Below are 12,364 nucleotides of genomic sequence, written 5' to 3'. Positions count from 1 at the left end.
TCACTTATGTGATGCACCTCATGATTTCTGATTTTTTTCTTATCTTTCCAGTATAACAAATCCATTCTTATTATTTGTCTTTGGAAGGTGCAAAAATTTCTCAGAGGCAAAATCCTTTTACCTACCAATTCCTTCTCCTGGCTGTATTTCAAATCAGTGATTTTTACATCACCCTACACTATATCTTTTCCAGAAAGAATTACATATGGGAAGACTGACTTCAGGAGAGTTGCCCCTTTTTTTTTTTTTTTTTTTTTTTGGCGGTTTTGTGTTCGGTTTTTGTTGTGGGTTTTTTTTTTGTTTTTTTTTTTTTTTACTGTGGTAATCCCTGGATGAAGGTTCCTGGATAAGTTATGACAGCTCAATCACATCTCTAAATTGTGCTAAACTGTGGTGAAGGCGAGGGGGACACTCTGCAGCCAAGAGTTATTGGAGAGCAGCATGCCCTGATTAGGCCCAGTTTGTCCCTTGGCAAAGCTTGTGTGTTGGTGTTATGTATGTGTATGTCCTTTCTGTCAGCTGGTGCTAGGCTTTCTGCCGCGCTCCCGCCCCAGATCCCTTTCTCTCAGCCCCAGCTAGCTCTTGTGGGGCGAGGGCGGGCGATGGAGGCACCCTCCGCCGCTCCCAGCTGGGGTTTGGAGAGTGCCTTTGTGGGTTCCGGGCAGCGCTAGCAAGCCTCGCGGTGGTAAATGAAGAGCGGATCCTGCTGGGGGCTAAGTCCGAGTTTATTGTAGCCCAACGGGGCTAAATATCCTAGAACGGTGCCAGCCAACAAGAACAAGCACAAGGTGCTTGCACTGGCTTATAAACTGTAAGGGAGGGGTATCCAACGACCAATGGGGATAGGGATAGGGGGTGGCTCCGGGATGGGGGGATATGGTGGGGTCCAATGGGGGAAGGATATGGGGGGAGCCCCAGGTCCTCGCCCAATCACCCGGTGCCCTGAGTAGAAGCTTCTGGATGGATGGGAAGGGGCACCGAGTGATAGACAAGGCACCCGGGGGGGGTAAAATGCCTCTTTCAGGGTGATGGATAGATACTGGGAAGGCGGGAAGGGAGGACAAGGCGGGAAAACTGGGGATAAACCAAGTTGCACACGGGGGTACAAAGGAATAAACCAATACATAATACAGGGATAATAAAACATATACATAACGCAACTCCACATCTCCTCCTTTTTTTGTTTAAAAAGAAAGAAAGGTGAAGAGGATAAAGTAAGTCTTTAAACGGGGTCTTCACAGTCACTGGGCTCATTTTGAAACTAGATGTTTCCTTTTTCTGGAAATTCTTCTTTTTGAAACCCTTCTTTGTTCAAGGGTTTCAGTTCACCACTATGTTAAAGCTTGTAATAAACACAATGAGTCCCAGCAGCAGCAAAAGTCCTGTTTCTTTAGAAAGCAACTGAAATTAATAGTCGAGGTAGGGGAGGTCTAACTCAAAGGGGAACAGAGAATTTCCGGAGCCAGGGAGGGAAGAGGGGGGACCAGGTGAGGGGGACCTTTTCCGCCGTCGGAGGGCGGCGTACCCAACTTGAGGACTGTCCGGTTTTCTCTTCTGGGTCTTAGGGACATATGGTCTGACGAATTTGGAAGGGACCCATCTCAGGCCTGAGGGCGTGGATACGCAAGCGTACCCCCGTCCCCAGGTGACCAAGTCATAGGGTCCTTCCTGCCGCCAGGTCTCAGGGTTTTTAATGAGAACTGGCGGCTTTTCCCTGACCTTGCTCTGCTCGTAGGAATTAAAGTGCCTCGCGATGGGGGGGTTGAGGCACTCGAAGGAACAGTTTAAGAAATTGATGGTAAAAAGGGCCCGCGCTAACTGAACCTGGGGGGACTCATTTTTAGCTGACGACTGTTGTTGTTTAAGCATCCTTTTGATGCTTTGATGAGTCCTCTCTACCACGGCTTGACCTGTCGGGGAATAGGCGATGCCAGTTTTATGTTCTATTCCCCATTGCTGCAGGAAGCCTGCGAATTCCTTGGATGTGTACCCGGGGGCATTGTCTGTTTTTATCTGTTTTGGGACGCCTAGCATGGAGAAGGCTTGTATCAGGTGTTTCTCTACTTCCTTGGCCTTCTCCCCTGTGTGGGCAGAGGCGAAAACTGCTCCAGAGAAGGTGTCTACGGAGACATGGACGTACTTCATCCTCCCGAAGGAGGGGATATGAGTAACGTCCATCTGCCACACCTCACAGGACTTCAGACCCCTAGGGTTAGCCCCTGCGCTCACTGATGGTAGTGGGAGCGACTTACAGGATGGGCATGTGGCCACAATGGCCTTGGCCTGGTCCCGGGTTAGATGGAACTGCCTCACCAGGCCGGGCGCATTCTGATGGTAAAGCTGGTGGCTGATCTTTGCTTGTTGGAACTTGTCCGGGAGCGGCGCCAGCTGTGCGGGGGCGGCAGCGAGGGAATCGGCACGGCGATTGCCCTCGGCCAAGAACCCCGGCAGGTCGGTGTGTGACCTGATATGCATCACATAAAACGGTTGCTCTCGGTGGGAGACTAGCCTTATCAGCTTAGAGAGCAACCTGTTAAGGGCATCGTTGGAGACACCTTGCAGGATTGCATCCTGTGCTCTAGACACTACACCTGCTACATAGGCCGAATCAGTTACCAAATTAAAAGGTTCAGAGAACCGCTCAAAAGCTCTAACGACTGCGGCCAACTCAGCTACTTGAGGGGATCCTTCTACTTCAACAACATCTGCCTCCCACTGCTGAGTTTGAGGATCTTTCCAAGTCACTACTGACTTGTGGGACCCTCCGGACGCGTCCGTAAAAACTGTTAGAGCCTTTAAGGGTTTTTTGCTCTGAATTTGTTTTGTTGACAGAGTGAATTGGATTTCGGAATTGAAAATTTTGTGGGCCGGTCTCAAAACAGAAATTTTTCCGGTGTAGCTGTCCAGTGCAAACTGCAATGATTCATTCTCTTGCAGCAGGTGTTCTAACATTGCCTTTGTGAATTGGCCCGATTCTAATTTTAAAGGAATGTGGATGTGATCAAAGTCACACCCCGCCAGCTCCCGAATCCGCGTTCTCGCTTTGCGGATTAGCTCTGCCACCAGCTCTTGTGGCCGTGTCAACCTTTTGGATCGTGAATGACTCAGGAATACCCACTCTATGATGGAGAGTGGGTCCCTTTTGTCCTTATCCTTGCCCTTTCCTAGGGTGTCTGCCCATTGGAAGATGACACCGTGGAGGTGTGGCAGTCTGCCCAATATGATGAATCTGAAGGGCAGGCCCGGATTGTACCTGTGGGCCTGCCTGGCAGACATTGCCTCCTGAACCTTCTGCAAAGCAGCTTTGGCCTCTGGAGTGAGTTCCCTGGGAGAACTAGGCTCTTCCCCCCCTTTCAATAAATTGAAAAGAGGGGCTAGGTCTTCGTTGTTAATACCTAACCAGGGTCTCACCCAGTTTAAAGACCCACACAGCTGCTGCACGTCGGCTAGAGTCCGAATTGAATTTTTTATGGCCAATTTCTGCGGAACAATGGTCCGCTTGTTTATCTCCAAACCTAGGTACTTCCAAGGTGGCATTTTTTGAATCTTATCCTCTCGCAGCTCGAACCCTACAGCAACCAACGCACTGGTTGTCAGTTCAAGCGCGTGTGTAAGTAGATCGCTGTTGGGGGCACAAATAAGAATATCATCCATATAGTGCTGGATGATCACGCCCTCGGTGGCTGCACGCACAGGGGACAGCAATGAAGAGACGTACCACTGGCAAATGTTTGGGCTGACTTTCATGCCTTGGGGAAGAACTTTCCAGTGGTATCTCTCCATTGGGGCTTCTCGGTTGATGGAAGGAACTGAGAAGGCGAACCGTGGTGCGTCATCAGGGTGTAGGGGAATTTGGAAAAAACAATTTTTGATGTCAATGACAGCTAATTCCCAATTTTCTGGTAACATCGTGGGGGACGGCATCCCTGGCTGGAGAGGACCCATGTCTTTTATTACATTGTTGATGGCGCGAAGGTCATGAAGGAGGCGCCACTCGTCTTTGCCAGGTTTTTTCAGGACAAAGACAGGGGAATTCCAGGGGGATGTTGTTTCCTGGATATTCCCTTTGGCAAGTTGCTCGTTCACGAGCTCCCGAAGCGCTTTTAATTTCTGTTTATTGAGCGGCCACTGCTCTACCCACACTGGTGTATCTGTGAGCCAATTAAGTTTTCGGGTAGGACGCTCCTCAGTGACTGTTGCCCGAAAAACCTGGGGGGTCGGGATGTTAATTGTGACCCCCCACTGGGCCATCAGGTCTCTCCCCCATAAGGGTTCTGTGTAATCTAATACGAACGGGCGTAAATAGGCCGATTGTCCGTTCGGCCCCTCAAATTTTACGATGTTTTTTGATTGCTTTGCCAATTGAGAACCCCCTACACCTTGAATTTTCCCTGCCACGTTTTGTAATTCCCAGCGTGACGGCCAATCCCGTTCGGGAATGACTGTTACGTCTGCTCCTGTATCTAGGAGACCGCTTAGGTGTTTGTACTCCCCATCCTTCCGCATATAGCAGGAGAGCTTTGGTCTTTCCTTCCCTATGACCTGGGCCTGGCACACCTGGTAGCTCTTCTTCGCTGACTTCTTCCATAGATCCTCAGGGTGTGCCGGAGGCCCAGATGCTGGAATGGCTTGGGCGATGATTTGGCCCTTGGGAAGGAAGACTGGAGGATGGGGGCAGTGCAGCCACACCACTAATCGCTCGGTGTTCCTAGATGTCAGGGATGGTGCAATAGTGACTTCGAGAGGCGTGAATTTTGTGTCCCCAAGAACGATGTACTTACTGTGGAGGTTCCTCCAGGTTCCTGGGTCTTCTGTGTCGACAGCGATGGAGTGCCAGTCGCTGTCCCTTAGGTGCAGAGCTTCAGTCAGGGCTAACCTATATGGGGAGAAACCAGATACGATGTTAAGTATCGGCTTGGGCTGGTTCGGGCCTCGACCCAGCCAAGCAGTGGGAATGAAATCCACATCTTCTCTCATATAGGCTGGTTTGTCAGCCATAATCTGGTGTGTCAAGTCCAGTGAAATGTCCTCAGGTGGGCATTGCAGGTAGTCGTCCCTCCCCTCCTCTGATGTTATAGAACCCACCATATTTATGTCCTCGCGCAGGGAGGGACTGCGCTGATGACTCAGTTTTTTTGTTTTCCCCCCGAGTTGGGGGCACTCTTTTCTTGTCGCTGTTGTTTAAACCTAAAAAACTCGTCCCTCAGCGGGCATTGGGAAGCCCAATGTCCCTTCTGCCTACATAGATTGCAGGCCTGATGGTGCTGTTGTCCCCTCGGGGGTGCTTCTGTAGGGCGGCGATCTGGAGAAGGGGTGGCTGGCGGTGTCACGGCTTTAACGAAGGCTACTCTCTTTGTTGGTGGTTTAGGAGTTTCTGGAATGTCTTTAGCAGGAACTGTCACCTTCCTCGCACAGACCTGCAGCATGCTTTGAAGGGTAGGCTCAGGGTCCAGGGGCAGACTGAGGATTGCTTGCCGGCACGCATCGTTAGCGTTCTGCCTCGCAACTGTGGCAAGCATCCCCTCTCGCAGCCTCTCGTCCGGGACCTGAGCCTCCATCGCGTGATGCAAGCGATCCACGAACGCGACAAAAGGTTCTAGGGATTCCTGCTTTAGGGACAAGAAGTTAATAACCGTACCGCTGGGTCTTAACTTAAAAAACGCCTTTTCTGCTGCCCTAGTGCTGACTTGCAGCGCCTCTCTGGGGATTTTTTCCGCCTGCTTGGTCCCCATTTTCCAATCCCCCTCCCCGCACAAGTGGTCTAGCGATATTACAGCCCCATCCTCATCCCTAGAGCTATCTGCATTGGCCCAGAGGTCAGGTAACACCTCTCTGATCTCCCGCTTCCACTCGGACTCCCAGATGAGGAATTCTCCGTGGGTAATTAAACAGGAGAAGAGAGTTCGCATGTCTGCTGGGACATATTCTTTGGAGGAGAGGGTTGCTTTTAATAAGCTTCGGAAGTATTCGCTTTCCATTCCGAACCCCTTCTTGGCCTTGCAGAGCTCTTTGATGGTCTGCTGGGGGATGGGGGACCACTGTGCAAGGGGCCTACCCCCCCGCCGCGGGGTACAGGTGACGGGTGCGGCCGAGAAGGCAGGTAGGGACTGGGGTGGATCGGGGTTCCCACGCTCCCCCCCCCCGGAACCGAAAGCGTGGGAACTGGAAGTGGGGTCGTGGGAACCAGGGGACGAGGCGTGGTCTGGAGCAGGGGGAGTGGTATGGTGGGGACTCCCCTCCCCGGGGGTGGAGCTGAGGGGTGGGGTGTTGAATAATTCAATGGAGGGGGAGTTGACGGGGGGTGGAGGAGGGAGGTGGGCGGAGAAATCTGGGGAGCAGAAGGGGTTGGTCTGCCGGAAGCGATTATGGGAGGGGGGAGGACAGGGATCATGGGAAGAAGGAGCACGAGTGGCGGGAAAACCCACGCGGTCACCTCCATCTTGTGTCCTGGGGAAGGGGGAAGAAGGGGAGCTATTTCGTGGGGTTTGGGGATGGAGGATGGGGGATGAGGGATATTCGGGGGTCTGGGATAACTGAAAACGAACGGAGTCTCTACGGGACGGGGCTGTACAGCGCGGGGAAGAAGGGGAACGGGTAGAAGCAGAGACAGTGCTTGCACCGCTCTGCGGGGTGTCTAGGGTATTCTCAGAGGGGCCAGAATCTGCCTGCGGGCAATGCCGGGATGCCTGTCTGATAATACCCGACTTCGGGAGAGAGGGAGAGTTTTGCCGCAGTTTTCCCGCAGCGCCCGCCGCAGCCGCAGCCTCGGGAGCAGCGACAGCAGCCGCCCCGTGCCCTGCCGCAGCGGCGGCTGCCGCATCGTACTGCAGCGACCGGGCTGAGGGACAGGGAAGCGGAGTAGGGTTATATGAACTACTCGCCGAACTGGGGATCGGTTTGTTTGCAGCTGGCTGTAGCAGACTTTCGTAGCGATATTTAATTATATCGCGAATTTGGAGAGCCAAATGGGTGAATATGGAGAGAGAGAGATCTGACTGTCGCAGGATCTTTCCCGCTACCTGTTCCCAAAAAGGAGCTTGGTATAATTTAGCTGGCGAAATGTCAGGGAAAGTTTGCGACAACCACTGAACGAACCGTTTTACTTCAGATTTTTTAACCTTAATTCCCCTCACTAAAAGGATACCCACAACTTGGGAATAAATGCTCTTCTGCGGCACGGACAGCCTTGCACCCATGGCTGTTAGATGTTAAATCGTGCCGCAGCGCCTACGATTGGGAAAACACGAACGAAAAACAAAAGACCACACTTCCGGCTTTGTCTCGGTCCTTAAGCTTCCCGCCCGGAAAGGGAAGCACCAAAAACAGGAATTTTTTCCCCGAACCCCGGGGAAAAAGAAACCCACCAAAAAGGGATCCTTCCCCTAAAACCTAGGGGAAAGGAACCAACCAAAAAAAGGACCGGGAAAGCCCCAGGGGCCCCTATACTCACAAACCACAGGGGTCCGAGAGGGAAGGGTGGAAAAGAAAAACCAATCGCAGGGCTTCTCCGCGAGAGAATCGACTCCGGAGGTGCGTTCCAGAGCTGCCGATCCTGTCCCCAAGAGTGCCACCCACTAAAACGTGGGTCTGCTCTCGCCGGGGTAGCTGACGGCCAGGAGGACGATTCTTCAGGTCTGCGCGACCCTAAAATCCTCAAACGAGGGTCCAACGCCGCGAAAACGGGGCCGCTCGTTGGGCGCCAGCTGCCGCGCTCCCGCCCCAGATCCCTTTCTCTCAGCCCCAGCTAGCTCTTGTGGGGCGAGGGCGGGCGATGGAGGCACCCTCCGCCGCTCCCAGCTGGGGTTTGGAGAGTGCCTTTGTGGGTTCCGGGCAGCGCTAGCAAGCCTCGCGGTGGTAAATGAAGAGCGGATCCTGCTGGGGGCTAAGTCCGAGTTTATTGTAGCCCAACGGGGCTAAATATCCTAGAACGGTGCCAGCCAACAAGAACAAGCACAAGGTGCTTGCACTGGCTTATAAACTGTAAGGGAGGGGTATCCAACGACCAATGGGGATAGGGATAGGGGGTGGCTCCGGGATGGGGGGATATGGTGGGGTCCAATGGGGGAAGGATATGGGGGGAGCCCCAGGTCCTCGCCCAATCACCCGGTGCCCTGAGTAGAAGCTTCTGGATGGATGGGAAGGGGCACCGAGTGATAGACAAGGCACCCGGGGGGGGTAAAATGCCTCTTTCAGGGTGATGGATAGATACTGGGAAGGCGGGAAGGGAGGACAAGGCGGGAAAACTGGGGATAAACCAAGTTGCACACGGGGGTACAAAGGAATAAACCAATACATAATACAGGGATAATAAAACATATACATAACGCAACTCCACAGCTTTCCATGCCAGAAATATTTCTGTTAGGTATCCAGGTCTTCCTGCTGTTGAAGTGGCACAGAGGGAGTAGATTCTGACAGGGCAATTTTCTGGACAGCTATTAGAAATTTTTTGGAGGCTCTATCCAGGAGGACACTGCAGGCTGGATGCTGCTTTATTCCAAAGCAAGTATTTTTCTGTACTGCAATAGATTGTTTTGTTTTGTTTTATTTTTAATTCATTACCTGTTTGTAAATGCTATGATACATCTAGAACAGTGGTCACATTCATATTACCTTAGCAGAGTTGCCTAATTCAGGAGTTGGGTTTTATCTGTTGCATAAGGTTGGTGGGGATGGAGGCAAGGAAAGGCTGTGCTCCTCAGTAGCATGAGTGCTTAGGGTCTTCTGGAAGTTTTATGCAAAAAAATCCCCAATTAGTGAGAGGAGCGTGTTTTCTGGCAGTGCAGTTGACTTTTGCTGCCCTTTTATAACAAATTGTAGTTGTGAACTTGTGACCTTTATTCAAATTTTAAAGCCTGTGTCAAGGTCTCAGAAGCTGTTAAGTTGCTCACAATCATGCTAATCATAAGTAACTCACACTGAATTGAGTAGGTGCTTTGTGGAGTCTTTAAAATAAATATTGCATTGCATTGCTGTCCTCAGCCATGAGAGACTGAGCTCAATGAGCTCCCCTGATCGTTTGTACCTCTCTACTGTCACTTCTACAGTGGCTGGAGAGAGAAACAGCTGTATTCAACCACTCATGTAATAAATTGCCTCTGAAATTTTCTCCACTGACTGTGCAGCAGGAGTGGGGTTCAAATTTGTGTGTTAGAGCCTAAAACCAGGTGGACTTGGGCATTCAAGTTTCATTTTCTTTCCTGAACATTGGACATTCAGCTAAATTAAGGTAATGAAATCTTGAATTCTTGGTTTGAAACATCTGAAGTTGAATGACAGTCTTGCACACCTAATGTTAACCTTTTACATCTATCTTTCTGTTTCTGAGTCCACAATGGTGGTCTGCATGATGTACCTAGTTATGTATGCTGCTAAAATTGATGCTGAGAAGAATCATGTACCCCATGTCTCTGAAGTGACATAACCATATCCTTTGATAACCCCGTTCTATTCCTTTGGATAAAATGCTTTTTCTGTGGTTTCAGATTTCATTGAAAATCCTGAGGGATTCAAACTAGCTGCTGCATGGTACTTGTTTGTAATGGAGCATCCTGAAGTTGGTGTCACAAGTAAGTAATACCCAGTGACCAATCTCTCAAGTAAACCTGTTGTTTTTCAATTTTTAATTCAGAAAGCTAGATTGTCATGTTCCTCTTACCAAATTATAGAAATAGGTGTTTGAAAAAGAACCAACATTCAAAGGAAGGCATCTGTTCAATTTCCTTTGTACTTCCCCACACTGGATAATGTTGAAAACTAATGTTATTTTCCTCCCTTGTTTGTCATCAGACATGATAAAACACATGTTCCTTTCACTGTTGTTTCCCTGTAATCCAAAGGGAAACAATGTTTAAATTAAGAACTTCAGTATTCCCATCCTGACACAAAAAGTTCTACAAAGCTGGTATTTTGCTGACTAGATGTTTTCAAGGAATCACCAGGCTTACCCATGCATAACTGCTGCTTAGGAAATGAGGTTTCCTAGTATGTAACTACTAGTGAAAATAATGATTGTCTTTCAGGTTGGTTGGTTTGGGGTTTTTCTTTTATTTCAGTGACAATTCTGTACAGGTGGCCAGGCAATTGTGAATAACTGTATATTTGCATGTGCTGATATTCCTCTAGAATCACAGAGCAATAGAATATTTTGGGCCAGAAAGGATCTTCAGAGATCATCTATTTTAACCTCCTCCCACAGGCAGGGGCAACTAAACTGGGTTGCTCAAAGCCTCACCCAACCTCCTTTGATGGAACATCTTCATCTTTGTGTAACCCATTCCAGTGTCATGCCACCCTTATCACAAAATAATTCATTTTTATGCCTTACGTACATCTGCCCTCTTTGGGTTTAAAATTGTTGCTCTTTGTTCTGTCACTACAGACAGTGGTAAAAAATCAGCTTCTGTATTTCTAAGAAATTCCTTTGTATACTGAAAAGCTGCACTAAAATATCCCTGGAGACTTCTTAAGGTTGAACAACCCAACTCTAAACCTGTTTTCATAGGAAAGGTGTTCCAGTTTGATACCTTTACTTTTGATATTTAAGCAAGGCAAATGTTCTGGACCATCACCCGCCTTGTAATGAGCTACCAAATACCACCTACCCAACTGCCTTCCACCATGACTTCATTGCTCCCGTGCCCAGCCATTAAACCTCTTTTGATTGAATCCCCAGCAATATAGGTCATCCAGAAGATCACATTTCTACAGGGACTGTGAAGCACAAGATGCTACTGAGTGCTTTTTGTCTGCATTTCATCTTTTATCCTAAAAGTGGATTGAAATAATTTTTCCTCCACCAGTCCTCTACTTCATCTGTCGAAGGGCTCTGCAATCCCAGGCTTTGGACTGATTGAATAGTGTTACAGATTTGTGCAAGATGTGATAGGGAAGGCTGGTGTTTAACGGGAAAAATTCAGCTTCCTTTTTTGTCTTATTTTTTTCCCCTAAAAAGTTCTCTCCTAACAAATATATTAGGAGAAAACTCCACAGCCATATCAGTGTTGCCCCACTTAGTTTACAACGTACTGTGAGATTTTTACCTCCCTTGTAAATTACTTTGAAGAAAAACAGAGATTAATCTCTCTTTATTTATTTATTTTAATGTAAAGCTGTGCCATTTGTACCTGAGGTTTACCTGACATCATGCCTTCTGCCTGACTGTGACCAGTACTGGATGCTTAGGAATGAACGTTATGTTATATGCAAATTTAGGAAACAGCAGAGGAACAGAGATCACACTTGGGGAGGCAGGTTTTTCTCTGACTGTTTTAACTCTATCTTATTTCCATTTAGTCCTTGAAGGGCTAAAGTCCATTTATGTTTACTGTCATTAAGAGGCCATTAAGCACTTCTACCATTTTAAGATTTATATCTGTTAAATTATTTATGTGTTTTATTTTTCTGTATCCTTTTTGAGGTGGGCTGACTAAACTAACATTTAACACTCAAAAGAGTGAATGCACACTGTGTTTATAAAACACTGAAGTTGCATCCGCTGTGTTTGCATGTTCCTAGTATTCCTAAAATCCTGCCTGGCCACAGATGAGTGTCAAGTTGGTGGTGTTAGAAAAGTACATATAGTGACTCCTGGGGCACCTCTCCAAATGTTTTCTAGAGACTTTCTACAGGTCTGTCTCTGCTATTCCTAACTGTATATTTTGTTTATTTGGTTGTTACAGTGATTTGACCAACTGAGCTTTAAGTAACAGATTTGTGGGTTATTGAAGGGTGAAGAAGAACTCTGAGGAAATGCATCTGTGTGCTTGTCCACATGTCCACATGCTTTTCCTCTGACTTTTCCTCTTACATTCTCCCATGTTTACCTCTGGGGCATCCATTGTTGGGTACTGGGAGTAGGGTGAGGTTCCGGGTGGATGGGTTCAAGGTCCAGCACTTCAGATTTCTGTGCTTAAAATGTCACACAATCAGTATCACATAGGGAAATCTACTTGTTGCTGCAAATAATCCTTTCATGAATGATTATGTGGATTTCTAATATGCATTGATACTATTGTTTTACATTGATACTATTTCATTTTCCTTTATTTTAGTTACAGTTTTATTATTCTCTGTAATTAGGTAATTATTATCTTATAATTTATTTATTATTCTCATCCATTATTGGGTACCTGGGAGTAGGGTGAGGCTCAGGGTGGATGGGTTCAAGGTCCAGCACTTCAGACTTGTGTGCTTGATACTGCTTTAAAAGCAGTATCACGTGGGGAAATCTACTTGTTGCTGCAAAGAATCTTTTCATGAATGATTATGTGCATTTCTAATATGCATTGGTACTATTGTTTGTGGACAGAAAATTTCATTTTCCTTCATTTTGGTTACAGTTTTATTATTCTCTGCTCTTGTA

General features: G+C 48.1%; 1 long non-coding RNA gene across 2 annotated transcripts in view; it reads left to right on the top strand.

The window, feature by feature from the left end:
- Nucleotides 1–12,013, top strand: part of LOC110476594 (uncharacterized) — a 149,132-nt gene extending 137,119 nt beyond the window's left edge. For both annotated transcript variants that reach the window (XR_002466449.2, XR_014949669.1), the window contains one exon: nt 9,486–12,013. This is a non-coding gene — a long non-coding RNA (uncharacterized LOC110476594). The remainder of the gene's footprint in view (nt 1–9,485) is intronic.
- The last annotated feature ends 351 nt before the right edge of the window (nt 12,014–12,364 follow it).

Source organism: Lonchura striata, chromosome 1 (assembly GCF_050655825.1).
Source record: "Lonchura striata isolate lonStrDom1 chromosome 1, ASM5065582v1, whole genome shotgun sequence".
NCBI lineage: Eukaryota > Metazoa > Chordata > Aves > Passeriformes > Estrildidae > Lonchura > Lonchura striata.
The sequence above is the reverse complement of the archived record's forward strand: the minus strand, read 5'-3'. Positions and strand labels throughout refer to the sequence as shown.